Source organism: Symphalangus syndactylus, chromosome 24, assembly GCF_028878055.3.
Source record: "Symphalangus syndactylus isolate Jambi chromosome 24, NHGRI_mSymSyn1-v2.1_pri, whole genome shotgun sequence".
Taxonomy (NCBI): Eukaryota; Metazoa; Chordata; class Mammalia; order Primates; family Hylobatidae; genus Symphalangus; species Symphalangus syndactylus.
The window spans coordinates 25,676,240-25,692,393 of NC_072446.2; the positions used below are offsets into that span (position 1 = coordinate 25,676,240).

The 16,154-nt window shown below is 39.6% G+C and overlaps 1 pseudogene; it reads left to right on the plus strand.

Annotated features, from left to right (window-relative positions):
* Positions 1-297: 297 nt before the first annotated feature.
* On the plus strand, positions 298-2,682 carry LOC129474410 (large ribosomal subunit protein eL13-like; annotated as a pseudogene).
* Positions 2,683-16,154: the final 13,472 nt, after the last annotated feature.

A 16,154-nucleotide genomic window follows, 5' to 3' on the forward strand; every position in this document is an offset into this window, starting at 1 on the left:
TTCTTGTAAAGTCAAACAGACACTTATCATACAACCCCATCATTCTACTCCTAGGAATTTATCCAAGAGAAAGAAAAACTATATCCGCACAAAGACTCCTCCTCAAATGTTCTTTGCAGCCTTGTTCATAAGAGCTCCAAACCGGAAGCAACTGAAATGTTATTCATTTTTATTGCTGAGTAGTATTCTATGGTACGGATATCACAAAATGTCCATCAACCTTTGGACATTTTGTGATAAATGTACCATTGAGTACTACTCAGCAATAAAAATGAATAGCAGGGATATATTGCCAGCATGGGTATGTTTCAAGAACAATATGCTAAGTGAAAGAAGACAAACATAAAAGACAAATACTATGATCCAATGAATATGAAATTCTAGGAAAAATAAAATCATAGTGACAAAGAGATCAGAGCTGCCTGGGTCTGGAGGTTACAGGAAGGACTGAATGCAAAGGCGGGATATGACAGAAATTTTTAGGGGGATAAAAAGGTTTTTTTATTGTTATTATTATTATTATTATTATTATTTTTTTTGAGACGGAGTCTCACTTTGTTGCCCAGGCTGGAGTGCAGTGGCACTATCTCGGCTCACTGCAAGTTGTGCCTCCTGGGTTCACACCATTCTCCTGCTTCAGCCTCCCGAGTAGCTGGGACTATAGGCGCCCGCCACCACGCCCAGCTAATTTTTTGTATTTTTAGTAGAGACGGGGTTTCACTGTGTTAGCCAGGATGGTCTTGATCTCCTGACCTCATGATCCGCCCATTTCGGCCTCCCAAAGTGCCGGGTTTACAGGCGTGAGCCACCGCGCCTGACCAAAAAGGTTTTTTAATTATGGTAGTGATTACATGACTACAGATCATTGCCAAAACTCACGAAAATATACATGTAAAATGGGTGAATTTTGTTGTATGTAAAATATACATCAACAATAAAAAAGAAAAACTTTAAAAACTTCCCTTTCTATGTAAGCTAATTAAACACTAATTATTTTGTATTTAAAAATTAGGTAATTTAGCCACCCGAAGCTAAGAATTGGATAGGAGCGCTAAGAGAAACTCTCCCAAGGCATTCTGGACCTTAGTGAGTGTGTAAGGCAGTAGCGCTCCAAGTCTTAAGGGTGGGTGGCATGGTAGAGAGACAGCTCTAGAGGCTCAGAAACCCAGGAAAGGTCCTGGAACGTGAAGAGAACTCCCCAGCAACTGAAAACCTTGTACGAGGGCTGTAAAGAAGACAAATCTTGGTCGGGTGCAGTGACTCAAGCCTGTTATCCCAGCACTTTGGGAGGCCGAGATGGGTGGGTCATTTGAGGTCAGGAGTTCGAGACCAGCCTGGCCAACGTGGTGAAACCACGTCTCTACGAAAAATACAAAAATTAGCCAGACATGGTGGTGTGTGCCTGTAATCCCAGCTATTAGGGAGGCTGAGGCAAGAGAATCGTTTGAACCCAGGAAGTGGAGGTTGCAGTGAGCCGAGATGACACCACTGCATTCCAGCCTGGGCGACAGAGTGAGACTCCGCCTAACAAAAAAAAAAAAAAAAGAAAAAAAGAAAGAAAGAAAGAAACAAAAACCCGAAATCTCCCACAGTGTAGAATGTTGTTGAAATGACAATAAGATCTCCCGAATCTCAACAGGGCTCAGAGCCCAAAGTCCTGACCTATCCTCAACATATTTAAAACCAATGGTGAACTGAATGAAGCTAAGACTGCAATAAAGCCCAGACATGGTTCAACTAGCATCAGAGAGACTAAGACCCCTTTCCACTCCAGCAGTGGATAGAAGAAAAAACATGCCCTTTTCTAGAGGCAAATATTGGTTATTTTTTTCTCTACTGTTCTTTTATACAAAATGTCTGATACATAGAAGAAAATTATATGACATATGAAGAAGCAAGGGAAAAAAAGTTAAAACATAACACATTAAATGAAAACAGATCCAGCAATGTCTCAGAAGTGAGCATTATCACACAAAAATGCTGAAGGTTACAGCAGAAAAGGTGGACAGTATGCATGAAGAGATGGTTAAGACATATAAACTCTAAAAAGAAGCAAAAAGAATTGTTTCTGCTCAGCAGGTCTCCTGTGGAGTAGGGTTGTAGGCAGCCATCATGCCCAGCTGGATGGCATGATCCTGAAGACTCACTTCCATAAGGATTGGCGCAGTGTGTGGCTACTTGGTTCAACCAGCTGGCCTAGAAGATCTGCAGACTCAAAGCCAGGCAAGCAAAAGCATGCCCTGCATCTGGACCCATCCAGCCCATAGTAAGATTCCCCACGATAAGGTATCACATCGAAGTATGAGCTGGCAGAGCGTTCAGCTTGGAAGAGTTAAGGGTGGCTGGCATCCATAAGAAGGTAGACTGGACCATTGGCATCTCTATGGATTCAAGAAGGTGGAACAAGTCCACTGGGTCCCCGGTATCCAATGTGCAATGGCTGAAGGAGTACTGCTGTAAGCTTATCCTCTTTGCCAGGAAGTCCTTGGGCCCCAAGAAGGGAGACAGTTCTGTGAAGAGTTCAAATTGGCCACCCAACTGAAAAGACCACTAAGGCCCATACAGAACGTCTACAAGAAGGAGAAAACCAGAGCCATCTTTGAGGAAGAGAAGAACTTCATAGTATTTGCCAGTCTTCACATGGCCCACACCAATGCCCAAATGAAAATGCTAGAAATTTAAAAAATACAATATCAGCAATGAAGAGATTTGTCAGATATACTTAACTGAAAGCTGAGCAGAGCCAAGGTAAAGCCAAGTGAACTTGAAGATAGGTAAAGAAAAAATATCTAAACTGAAACACAAAGACAGAAAAACGTAGAGACCTTAGAGATCCCAGAAGATGAGAAGAGAGTGAATGTGTCAGAAGAAATATTTAAAGAGGAAATAGCTAATTTTCTCCCCATATTAATGAAAGACATTAACCCAAAGGTTTAAGAAGCTTAGTGAGCCCCCAGCAAAATGAACAGAAAGAAAACTACATGTAGGTCCATCAGAGTTAAATTGCTAAAAACCAAAGATAAAGAGCAAATCTTCAAAGCAACTAGAGAAAAAAGGACACATTGCATACAGGAGAAAAATAACACAAATAATACCTAATACTGTACCACTGGAGAACAAAAGTCAGCGAAATGTTAAAAGTGGATCATCTTAAAAGTGCTTAAAGTTAAAAAGAAAGTTTACCAACCTAGAATTCTACGTCCAGTAAAAATAGGTTTCTAAAAAGAAGGTCAAATAAAGACATTTTCAGATAGAAAAAAGCTGAGATAATGTATCTCCAAAATATCTGCACTAGCCAAAAGAAACACTAAAAGAAAATCTTTTTGGACTGAGGGAAAATGATACATGATGGAGCACCAGAAAGTTTCAATATTCAGATAAATGTAAAATATCTTTATAAATGTCCTTATTTTATATAATTTTTTAAAAGTTAATTGAATATTTTAAAAATAGCAAGATATTGTGAAGTTGATATCATATATACAAGTAACACACATGTATAAAAGGAATTATGGTGTAAATTTATTATACTAATAGTAAAATAGTTTAATATTATTAAAAAATAGATTGAGATACCTTAAAATGTATATTGTGGATCAGTCACTGAAAATAGCACAAAGAAATATAATTAAAGTCAATAGTAGAAATAAAAGAGAAAGCCAAAAAATATGTGATTTACCCAAAAGAATGTAGAGAAGGAGGAACAAAGAACAAATGAGATGAATAGAAAACAAATACCAAGGTAGTAGATTTAAACCCCATCATATCAATAACTACATTAAAAGTAAATGAACTAACCACTCCAATTAAAAGGTAGAGATTGTTATACTGGATTCAGAAAACAAGATTCAATATAATTTGTTCACAAGACACACTTTAATTATGAAGACAGACAGACAAGTAGGAAAGGACATATACTAACATAAGATAATGAAAGCTGATATGGCAATATTAGTATCACACAAAATATACTTGAAGACAAAGAGCACAATGAGAGTGCTGTAGTCTTGAGTGAATATTTCACAATAAAAGGGTAAATTAATCAAGAAGATATAACAATCACTTCTTAGCCCATTGGCTGAGATCAAGTGAAGAAGATATAACAATCCCAAACGAGTAGGCGCCTGACAATAGAGCTGTGAAATACATGGAACAAAAATTGACAGAATGAAAGGGAGAAATAGACAAATCCACAATCATGGCAGATATTTTAACACAGTCATTCAGTAATCGATAGAAAAACTGGACAAAAAAGTCGATAAGGAAGTAGATGATGTCAAAAACATCAACCAATTTGACCTGACATTTATAGAACAAACACTCAACAACTGCAGACTATGTATCTTTTCAAGTGCACATAGAACATTCACAAAAATGAACTATAACCTGGGCCATAAAACAAAAGCCTCAATAAATATCAAAAGATTGGTTTACATAGAATATATTCTCTTAACCACCAAGGCATTAAATTACTAATCAATTACAAAAAGATATCCATAAAACACCAAAATATTCCAAAATTAAGAAACACACTTTTAAATTAGTCATGAGATAAATAATAAATAACAAGAGATATTTGAAAATATTCTTAAATGAGTGATAATAAACACCATACTTCTGAGATTTGCTAAAAAATGTTTACAGAGAAATTTATAGCTTGAAATGTATTAGAAATTATATTATAAAAGGGATAAAATCAGTCATTTAAACACCTAACTTAAGAAACTAATAAAATAGGAGCCAATAAAATCAAAGAAAATACAAGAAAATTTAAAAATAAGAGCAGAAATAAATGAAATAGTAAACAAATAATTGAGAAAATGGACATAATCAAAAGTTTATAAAGAGACAAACCTCTAGCAAGACTGATCAAGAAATCTTAAAAGAAAACACAAATTGTCAATATTAGAAATGAAAGCAAGGACATCAGAATTATCTGGCAGATATTAATGTGATATTTGATCAACTTTATGTTAATACATTTGACAACTTATATGAAATGGAAAAATTTATTGTAAAATGCAAGTTAACAAAAATGACACAAGAAAACTAGAAAATCTAAATAGCTCCAAGCTACCAGAAAATTGGATTCATAGTCAAAAGCACTTCTTTAAAGAAAACTCTAGGCCCAGATGGTTTCACAGGTGAATTTCATGAAACAATTAAGGAAGAAATAATACACATGATTCACAAAGTCTTTCAGAAAACAGGAGGAGAAAATACTTCCCAACTCATTTTATGGGGCTAGTATTACCTGATCCCAAAGGAGAAAATTATATCACAAGAAAAGAAACTTACAGAACAGTATTCCTCATAAAGATGCAAATCCTTAATAAAATTTTTCAAATTAAATCAAGTAATATACGAAAAAGATGACATAGCATGCCTAAATGGGGATTGACTTGGGAATGTAAAAGTAGATTTCACATTAGAAAAATCAATGTAATTTGCCACCTTAACAGAATCAAGGAGAAAATTCATATGATCACCTCAATATATGTAAAAATCATCTGGCTAATTCAATACTCATCCATGATAAAAACTCTCAGCAAACTAGGAATAGAAGGAAACTCCTCAGTCTAATAAAGGGCATTTATCTATGTAAAACCTACAACATTCACCACACTTTGTGGTGAAAGAGTGAATGCTTTCTTCTGTGATTGGGAACAAGGCAAAGATATCCCTTCTCACTGCTTCTAATCAGCATCATATCAGATGCCCTAAGCAATGGAATAAGACAATAAAAAGAAGAGGAAAAAAAAGGCATAGAGATTGGAAAGGAAGAAGGGAAACTGTTGTCTTTATAAGTAACAATTGTTTACATGGAAACCTTTATGGGATCTATAAAGGAGCTACTAAGACTAAAATGTAAACTTAGCAAGCTTAAAGGATAAAAGTCAATATAGAAAAATATACTAGCAACCAACAACTGAAAAATAAAAATTTAAAATACTATTTATAATAGTATGAAAAAACATAAAGTATCTAGAAATAAGCCTAACAGATTTGTGAGAGGTCTACCCTTAAAACTATAAAGAACTTAAAGAATATCTAATTAAATGGAGAGAAATATACAATATTCATGGATTGGAACACTGTATATTGTTAAGTTGTTTATTCTTCCTAAATTGATCTGTAGAGTAAACACAATTCTTATCAAAATTGCAACAGTCCTTTTTGGAGAAACTGAGACACAAAATTGCAACAGTCCTTTTTGGAGAAACTGAGAGACTGATTCTACAACTTACATGGGAATACAAAGGCTCTAGAATAACTAAGACAATCTGGAGGAAGAATCCTGGAGAACTTACACTGGTTTCAAGATTTAATTTAAAGAAAGCTGTGGTAATCAAGACAGTATAGTATTGGCATAAGGATAGCTAAATAGATTAATGAAACAAAATAGAAAATCCAGAAATAGATTCACACTTTTATGGCCAATCAACTTTTTTCCAAGTTGTCAAGTCAATTCAATGGAGGAAAATAACATCTTTTTGACAAATGATGCCAGAACAATTGAACATCTGTATGGAAGAAACAAATGGAACCTTGAGTTCTAGCTCACTCCATACACAAAACTGAATTCCAGCTACATCATAGACCTTAATGCAAAACCTATAACCATAATGCTTCTGGAAGAAAACCTTGGGGAAGAGGGAAAATGATTTCTTGAGAGCTTGTTTGGAGGCTTTAGCAGAGGAGCACAATTACTCGTATACCCTTGACCGAAGACTGGTCCTCCTCTATGAGGGATGGCCGTCCTCTTCGACTGAGTGTGCAGCTTTAGGAGTGACACACAGGGAGTGGTGAGGGAGGAAGGGACACTTGCCTAGCCAGCCAGATCAGCTGAATCAACCCTGCCAATCAATGAGGTGACAGGTTTCACAGCCAGATCACCCTCACATCTGGGAAACTAATTTCTTGTGCAGGACATGAAAAGCACTAATTGTATTTTAAAAATAGATACATTGAAGCCGGGCGTGGTGGCTCACGCCTGTAATCCCAGCACTTTGGGAGGCCGAGGTGGGCGGATCACAAGGTCAGGAGATCGAGACCATCCTGGCTAACACAGTGAAACCCCGTCTCTACTAAAAATACAAAAAATTAGCTGGGCGTGGTGGCAGGTGCCTGTAGTCCCAGCAACTTGGGAGGCTGAGGCTGGAGAATGGTGTGAACCCGGGAGGTGGAGCTTGCAGTGAGCCGAGATCATGCCATGGCACTCCAGCCTGGGCGACAGAGTGAGACTTGTCTCAAAAAAAAAAAAAAAAAAATACATTGAAATACATCAAAATTTAAAATTTATGTTTATTTGTAATACCCCCAAACTAGAAACAACTTCAAATGGCCATCAACAGATTAATGGATAAAAAATGGTGGTACGCCCATGAAGTGGAATGCTATTCAGCACAAAGGAATGAACTATTGACACACACATGGTTGAAATTAGGTGGAGTAAAAGATGCCGGATACAAAATAGTAATCTGTATGATTACATTTATGTGAAATTCTAGAATAGGCAAAACTCATCTTTGATGATGGAAATAGTGGTTGGCTGGGGCCAGGGGACGTTGACTGAAAGAAGCATGGGAGAACTTTCCAGGTGGGGCCTTGGAAATGTTCTATATCTTATTTAGGTGCTGGTTTGTTATGTGTATATAAATGTAAAAATTTGTTGAACAGAACATTTAAGAACTGTGCATTTGATTACATAAATATATACCAATATAAATCATGCCTTAAAGTTTAAAACCTATAAAACAGGTAGCATTATATATCATTTTCAAGGTGAAGAAACTGAGGCTTAGAGAGTTTAGGTAATTTGCCCAAGATCCCACGGTTAGGAAGTGGTAAGGGTGGGACACAAATCCTAACTTTCCTGAAACCCAAACCACCGCCCATGTACTTATGTTTCCTGCCGCTTCTCTCTTCCAGTATAAATAAAAGCATAAATAAGTGGCCAAATCCCTTAAATCCAAGGGTAGGTTTATTTTATTTTACTATTTTTTTTTTTTTTTAAAGATGAGTTCTCACTCTGTCACCCAGGCTGCAGTGCAGTGACACGACCTTAACTCACTGCATCCTCAAACTCCCGGGTTCAAGCGATCCTCCTGCCTCAGCCTCCCAAATAGCTGGGACTACACCAGCATTCCCAGTCAAATTTTTAATTTTTTTTTTTGGAGAGAAGATCTCTCTGTGTTGCCCAAGCTGGTCTCAAACTCCTGGGTTCAAGTGATCCTCCTGCCTAGGTAGGCCCCAAAGTGCTGAGATTCCAAGCATAAACCACCACATCTAGCCTTGAAGGGTCTTTAATATATCTGCATTTGGCTATAACGTGCATCGAGATTGATCTCAGGGGAAATTCCATGGACTTTACAGGCCCTATATTTTGATGCATTTTATTCTAATAAGCTTAATTTCTAAATGTTTGTAACTGAAGGAAAAGTGCACATTAGCCATCAGAACTCCAACAGGGGGACCAGAAACAAAATAAAACTATTTCTAGCAAAGCAGCCACCAATACTTTTGGAATATCAAACCAGATGGCTCCCAACTTGAGCTGAATGCACTCAGACGTAACCCTTGGCTGAGTCCAGAGTCTGCCAACCGATCTGTTATGCCTTCTCTGGCTTCACCTTTCCACATCTGGCTCCTGTGCGTCCAGGAAGAATTGTTCAGAGAGAACCAAATAAAACAATTGTACATGATGTTTTAGACACAAAGATGCAACACACAGAAATTATCCTCGCTCACTCCCTTAGGTGTTGCTAAAAGGTACCACCTGTATTGATTTTGCCCTTTAGCATGTTTATGATCTAGCAAAGAAAACTTCTTTCCTTTTGTCCTCTCTACATCACTTCTCCCTGACAAAGATTATGAAATGGGGGGATTTGGACCCCATAGGATGTGCTGGGAACACACTCCAGTTTGGAGAAAGAACTTCCGGTACTTGATTCCGCATAAGCTAGCAACAGCTGGCATTTGTGAGATTTACTCATCAAATGGTAAGAAACGCCCCTATACGAGCTGAAATTCAGGACTCAGCAATGTGAGATTCTCAAAAGGATCAAGGAAACGCGCCTCAAACTATAAATCTGAAATCCAGAGTCCTGTGAAGAGTGAATTACCTTCCACAATGCTAGAGGAAGGGAACTTTTTCAGGCACAGTGAAAAATCCACATAGCAAAAGCTGGAAACAAAGGAAGCAGGAAAAGAAAACGCACAAACACCCACAAACAGAAAGCCTCTTGTTTTATCTTCATGACAGAAGTCAAATCAAACGTGTCAGTTGCAACAATACATCCAAGCAATAGATATTAAAAATAAACTTTTCAAAGACTCTTTAATAACAAGGAAAGAAACACTTAATTTAATAGTAGGCCAAACAGCAAGCAATACACTTTTAAAAAAAGAAAGACTTCTCTCTATGGTTAGAAGAAAATAAGAAAATATATCAAAATATTTAATAGTGTTTATCTCCAGGTAGTGAGATTTTGGATGATGTCAATTTTCTTCTTTGAAACATTGTGTAATTTCCAAGAATTCTACAATAAGTCTGCATTTGCAATACTCTTGGCCTCAAGGTAATGGAAAGTCAGACCATTGGTGCCTTCAAGCATGAGGCTATTTTTGTTCATTTATAAGAATCTGAAGGTTAGTGGCCTCAGGGCTGGTCTGGCCCCTCAACAGTGTCATCAAGGACCCAGGCTCTTCTGTCTTTCTGCTCCATCCTCTTCATTGTGTTGGCAGTTGTCGTCAGGCTGCTTGTCTCATGAACATGGAATGGCTGCCACAGCTCCTGGCATCATGGTCTTATTCAAAGACAAGAAGGATATGTGCGACCAGGGCTGGGGCAGAACTTCAGTCTTGCTTTTTATCAGGATACAAAAACTCCTTCCTAAAAGTTTCCACATCAAACTTATTTTACTTTTTTTTTTTAATTTTTATTTTTGAGATGCAGTGTCGTTCTGTCACCCAGGCTGGAGTGCAGTGGCGAGATCTCAGCTCACTGCAACCTCCCAGGTTCAAGCGATTCTCATGCCTCAGCCTCCCAAGTAGCTGGAATTACAGGCATGCACCACCATGTCGGTGTAATTTTTGTGTTTTCATTAGAGACAGCGTTTAAACATGTTGGCCAGGCTGGTCTCGAACTCCTAACCTCAAGTGATCCACCCACCTCAGCCTCTCAGTGTTGGGATTATAGGCGTGAGCCACCGTGTCCAGCCTATTTTTACTTTTAATTGGTCATAGCTAGATCACATGACTACCCTATACATCTTCCCTGAGATCAGGAGAATTCTGGCCAATACATAAACAAAAATGGGTTATGTTGGTAGAGAAGGAGAAGGAATTGCTTCAGACACTTACAGAGTCTGCCCCAAGTGATAATGAAAAGGGCAGAATACAAATAGTAAGCTGGGAGATGTTTCTCATAGATAGACAGACAGCGAGACAGAGAGATGTGTAGATTCATGCCCCGCCTCTGAACTCCCTCACCCAAGTATGTGTGAATGCGTATTGCCAAAAGAAGACTGGAAGGAAAGTCATTAAAATGTTATAGTGTTTTCCAGGGTAGGGAGATTTGGGGACATGTTAATTTTCTTTTCTCTCTCTCGCTATATATATATATATATATATATATATATATATACATCTGTAATTTTCAAGGTCTCTATGATAAGCATAATTCCAAAATTAATTTTTTAATTAGAAAAAAATATTAATTTAAGACAGTCCTGAGATTGGTGGTTTTACTGTCACCTCTTTATACATCCTGTATATCTAAATCTTATTATAAATACACTGCTGAGTGCAGGGTTTTATACATATTATTTCCTTTAATCCTCACAAAAACCTTATGAGGTTGATACCATTATTGGTCCCATTTTTCATATAAGGAAACAAAAGCTCAGAGAAGTTAAGTCCAAGCCAGGATTCAAACCAGTCCATCTGATTCCAAAGCCTGAACTCCTAATCACAGCACTGTCCCATAATGTAATCTTTATACTGGTAACTTCCTTATTCCCATTCCTGTTTTTTTATAATTTTGCTACTTAAATATGCAAGTGTACAGAATGTATAATACTATGTTCCATGTTTCAGAAACACTTTATAAATGATATTATCCATTACGTATCTTTTGAAACTTGCTTTTTATATTTGCCACTGATTTTGAGACCTGTCTCTCTTGATACACTGTCCTTCTCTGCCAGTTAATGTTCATTTACATAGAGTGGTATATTTTTTCCATTCTCCTGGACATTCAGAGTCTCCTCCCACCCTCAGTTTTTTGCGATTATAAACAACACTGCAATGAACATCTTCATGCAGGTATCCTGGGACCCACGTAGGAGACAGAACTAGGAATGGAGCTGCTGGGTCCTGGATATAAGATAATGACAGGCTGATCTTCTACCAGTGGCTTGTGACAACTGCTCTTAGTCCACATGCTTGTGAATATTTGGTATTGTCAAATAAATTATTTTATATTATTGAATAACTTTAGAATTAAAAGATAATCTCAAAGTTTAAAAAAACCCACAAAATTCTTACCTTTAAAAATATTCAGGGTTTATTACGTCATTGAATGATGCTCCTAATCAGGCTGAGAGCTTGTCGAAGTAGGCAGTTTTTGAAAATCTTACATATAATAAAATGTGCACATTTAAAGTTACAGTTCAATGAGGTTTGTTTGTTTGTTTTGAGACAGAGTCTTGCTCTGTCACTCAGGCTGGAGTACAGTGGCGTGGTCTTGGCTCACTGCAACCTCCACCTCCCAGGTTGAATAGATTATCCTTCCTCAGCATCCCAAGTAGTTGGGACTACAGGCGGCGCCACCAAGCCCAGCTCATTTTTTTTTTGTATTTTTAGTAGAGATGAGGTTTCACCATGTTCGCCAGGCTGGTCTTGAACTCCTGACCTCAGGCAATTCACCTGCCTTTGCTGCCCAAAGTGCTGGGATTACAGGCATGAGCCATGGTGCCTGGCCTTTGTTTTCTTTTTTCTTTTCTTTTCTTTTTTTTTTTTTTTTTTTTTTGAGGCAGAGTTTTACTCTTGTTGCCCAGGGTGGAGCACAATGGCGCGGCTGGTCTCAAACTCCTGGCCTCAGGTGACCTGCCTGCCTCGGCCTCCCAAAGTGCTGGAATTAACAGGCGTGGACCACCACGCCCAGCCAGTTCAATGAGTTTTGACAAATGCCTACATCTGTGAAAACAGCACCACACTTAAGATACAGAACGCTTGCCTTAGCTCAAGAAGTGACCTGCGCCTCTCCCAGCCAATCCTTACTGCCATTCCTGGTCCCCAGAAATCATGGTCTGGGTTCTGTCACTACGGCGTGGGTTTGTCGTTTCTAGAGCTTCATAGAAAAGGAATCACACAGTATCTACTCTCATGGGCCTGACTTTTTCAGTTCAGGATGCTTTTGAGATTCACCCATGTTATTGCATGGATCCGAAGTTCTTTCCTTTTCATGGCTAAGTGGTATTCCATTGTGTGGATACACAGCTGTCCCCCTTTATCTGCAGTCTCAGTTACCTGAGGCCAACTGAGGTCCAAAAATACTAAATGGAAGATCCCAGAAATAAACAGTTTATAAGTTTTAAATTGCATGTTGCTTTGTGTAGTGTGATAGAAATCTCACGCCGCCCTGCTCCTTCCCGTCCAGGTTGCGAATCATCCCTTTGTCCAACATGTCCACGCTGTAGACACTCCCTGCACGTTAATCACTTAGCAGTTGTGTTGGTTATGAGATCAACTGTGGCAGTAACGCAGTGCTTATTTTCAAATAACCCTCATTTTACTTCATGATGGCCGCAAAGCATAAGGGGTAGTAGTGATGACAACAATTCAGATAGGCAGAAGAGAAGCCAGAAAGTGCTTCCTTTAAGTAAAAATGCGAAAGTTCTTGACTTAGGAAGAAAAGAAAAAAAAATTGTGTGCCGAGATTGCTAAGATCTATGATAAGGATGGATCTTCGATATGTGAAATGGTGAACATTATATTATTATAATTGTTCTATTTTATTATCCGTTATTGTTATCTTACTGTGCCTAATTTATAAATTAAACTTTATCATAGGCGTGTATAGGAAAACACAGTGTATATAGGGTTCAGGACTGACTGAGGTTTCAGGCATCTGCTGAGGATCTTGGAATGTATCCCCCAGGGATAAGATGGGACTCCTTTGCCGTGGTGAGGGTGAGCTTGTCCATTGACTAGGTGATGGACATCGGGCTTGTTCTACTTTTTGATTACTATGAATCATGCTGCTATGAATATTTCATGGGCAAGTCTTTGGGTGGATGTATGTTTTCGTTTCTTTTGGGTAAATATTTGGAAACAAAATTGCTGCGTCATCAGGGAGAGGTGTGTTTAAAACGAGGACTTTGTAACATCTATCCTAGTAGTTGCATGGCCTGGTACAGGACGTGCCTGGCCTCTGGTGGGTAGACAAGTGAAATCTTCCTGAAGTGAGAGGAGAGAGGGAAGAAAACTTGGAAGAAAGGTGGAAGGAAGAAATGAAGGAAGAAAAAGGACAGTGAGAGGGAGGAATATGGATTTTCGTCTAATAGGAGGAGCCATTCTAAGAGAATTATTCAAAGCTGAAATGAACCTCCTTGAAAGGTTTTAAACAGAAGCTGGGTGACCATTTGGTTGGGGGATGTTGAGAGAAAGAGTCCTCAAAAGGTGCCTGAGCTAAAGAATGCTTAAGATCCCTTTCACCCACGTCCCCCTGAACAGCTGAATCATCACTTTTTCAGATGTGTGGCCAGAGTGAGCGATAAAGCCTCAGGGAGAGCCACATGTCATTTGATTGCAGTTTTGACTGTGGGCCATGGAAACCCACTCTTGGCCGTCTCCAGAAAAGGAGACTTTGTAGGACATCAGGACTCACGGAATTGTCAGGAAGGCTGTAGAGCCAGGGAGAGAAACAGGCAGCCCTGAGGAATGAGCTCACCTGTGTTTCAGTCTTTTGGTCACTCCAAGTTCAAATTCCACAGAGGAAGCCCCAGGTCATCCTAGCTTGGGTCACTCCCATGTCCTCTCCCAGCCCAGAGGAAGGTCCCACCTCAGTAACAACACCCTGCGGTCCCTAAGATGCATGCAATAGGGGAAAGAAGTTCTGGAATTCTTGAAATGAATATGGGAAGAGAGGGTGGAAAATCATTCATTCATTCATTCATTCATTCATCCAGAAAAATGTTTATATTTGTGCCTCCCGGAAGCCACGCTTTGTGATGGCCAACTGGCCAGACTCAGGTAGGACAGGCAAGAAGAGACAAGCCCTAGCTGCTGAGGACCTGTGTCTCAGTTTGTCCCCCCCTCAAGGCTGGCAGAGGAGTGCAGTGGATGCCAGACAGACAGACTTGGGCTGGAGTCCCGGCTCCGCTCCTCTCTAGCTGTGTGACTTTGGGCCTCTCTGAGCCTGTTTTCTCATCTTCAAGATGGGAATAAGAAGCCCTTCTTCCCAGAGAGAATCCATTTTTTGTGGGGGCTGAGGCTTACACAACTTTAGAGTCCCTTATAAGACTAAAGATAGGAATAGGTCTTACTGGCCAGACACGGTGGCTCACACTTGTAATCCCAGCACTTTGGGAGGCCAGGATGGGCAGATCATCTGAGGTCAGGAGTTCAAGACCAGGATGGACAGCATGGTGAAACCCCATCTCTACAAAAATACAAAAATTAGCCAGGCGTGGTGGTGCACACCTGTAGTCCCAGCTACTCTGGAGGCTGAGGCAGGAGAATTGCTTGATCCTGGAGGCTGAGGTTGCAGTGAGCAGAGACTGTGCCACTGCACTCTAGCCTGGGTGATAGAGTGAGACTCTGTCTTGAAAAAAAAAAGAAGAAATAGACCTTACTTTTGCAATTATTACAACACATGCCTTTGTGAGCTTATTTCTGGGACCCTTCCAGAGCTTTGGAAGAGGTGGTGAAAATGAAGACCCTGACACTTAAATTTCAGCAGCCTCATGGTAAATCCATCTCTGCCAACTCACAGCATTTTTCTTTATTTTTTAAATTATGCAATGAAATCATGCATGTAAAGAACTAAGTGCCATGCCCTACCATAGGTAGTAATTTCTGAAAGCCAGGCACTGTTTAAAGCACTTTATATATAGTAACGTATTTAATCTTCACAGTGAATTTATGAGGTAGAGGCTCTAATTGAATGCTCCATTTCACAGATTAGAAAATCAAGGCCCAGAGAGTGAAGTGATCCTTGCCGTGTCTCCCTACCTGTGACTGGTCTGGCAGTCTGGCTCCAGGGTCTCTGTTCTGAACCACCGACCTTTACGACTCCTGTTGAAAGGCAGGGGTTTTTATTACCCTTTCTTGAATATCACAAGCATGCTCATTCCATGAAAGTCTCTGCAAGGAAAATGAGACCTTTATCCTGTAACGTAGGTGAAGCCCCTCTGGAACCCCAGAAGCCTGTTTTCTGAAGATCACACTCCTGGTGAAAGAACACTTTTCTGCCCCAGGGAGGTTGTGTGAAAACACCACCCTCAGAACACATGCTACACACGACCTGCTTGCCAGAGCCCTGCTTCCCTGACATTACACAGCGAACTCTGAACTCAATTAACTTCCGCCTCCACTTTATATTATCCCTAATGGGAAAACCGGGGACAAATCCAGTTGTACTTTCCGTGTAACTTAACTACACGTAGAAACAGACTTGCAGACATTGATTTATGAGTGGAACTAAGGCTTGCCCCGTATGTTTTTTTTCCAGGGCAGGATTCGTCCTGCTCTGGAGGATGGCTGTGGCCTTCCTGCTGGGTGAGGGCTGAGGCTGCTGAAGGGTTAACTCTGCCCATTCTCTCAAAGCCTCAGGCTTGAGGCTGTTGGTCAGTAAGTGCTACAAGAACCCTATTTTAAAAAATTGTAGCCGCTGGTGTTCCGTGGCCCTTGGTACAGGCAGCCACTTCTTTCAACTAAGGAATGAAATCACTTGAGTGAATTGCAGCAAAGAACATGGTGACTCAAAGGCCATCTTGTCCTGGAAAAGCATCTCTGGGCTGTTATACTAATTGGAGGAACACGTATTACCTGAACGAGTTTCAGTGGAAACTGATTTGCCAAATTACATGGTTTGCTTTGACAGGGTTACTTTAAGGACTGATCTTGAAAATTAACGCCTCTTCCCT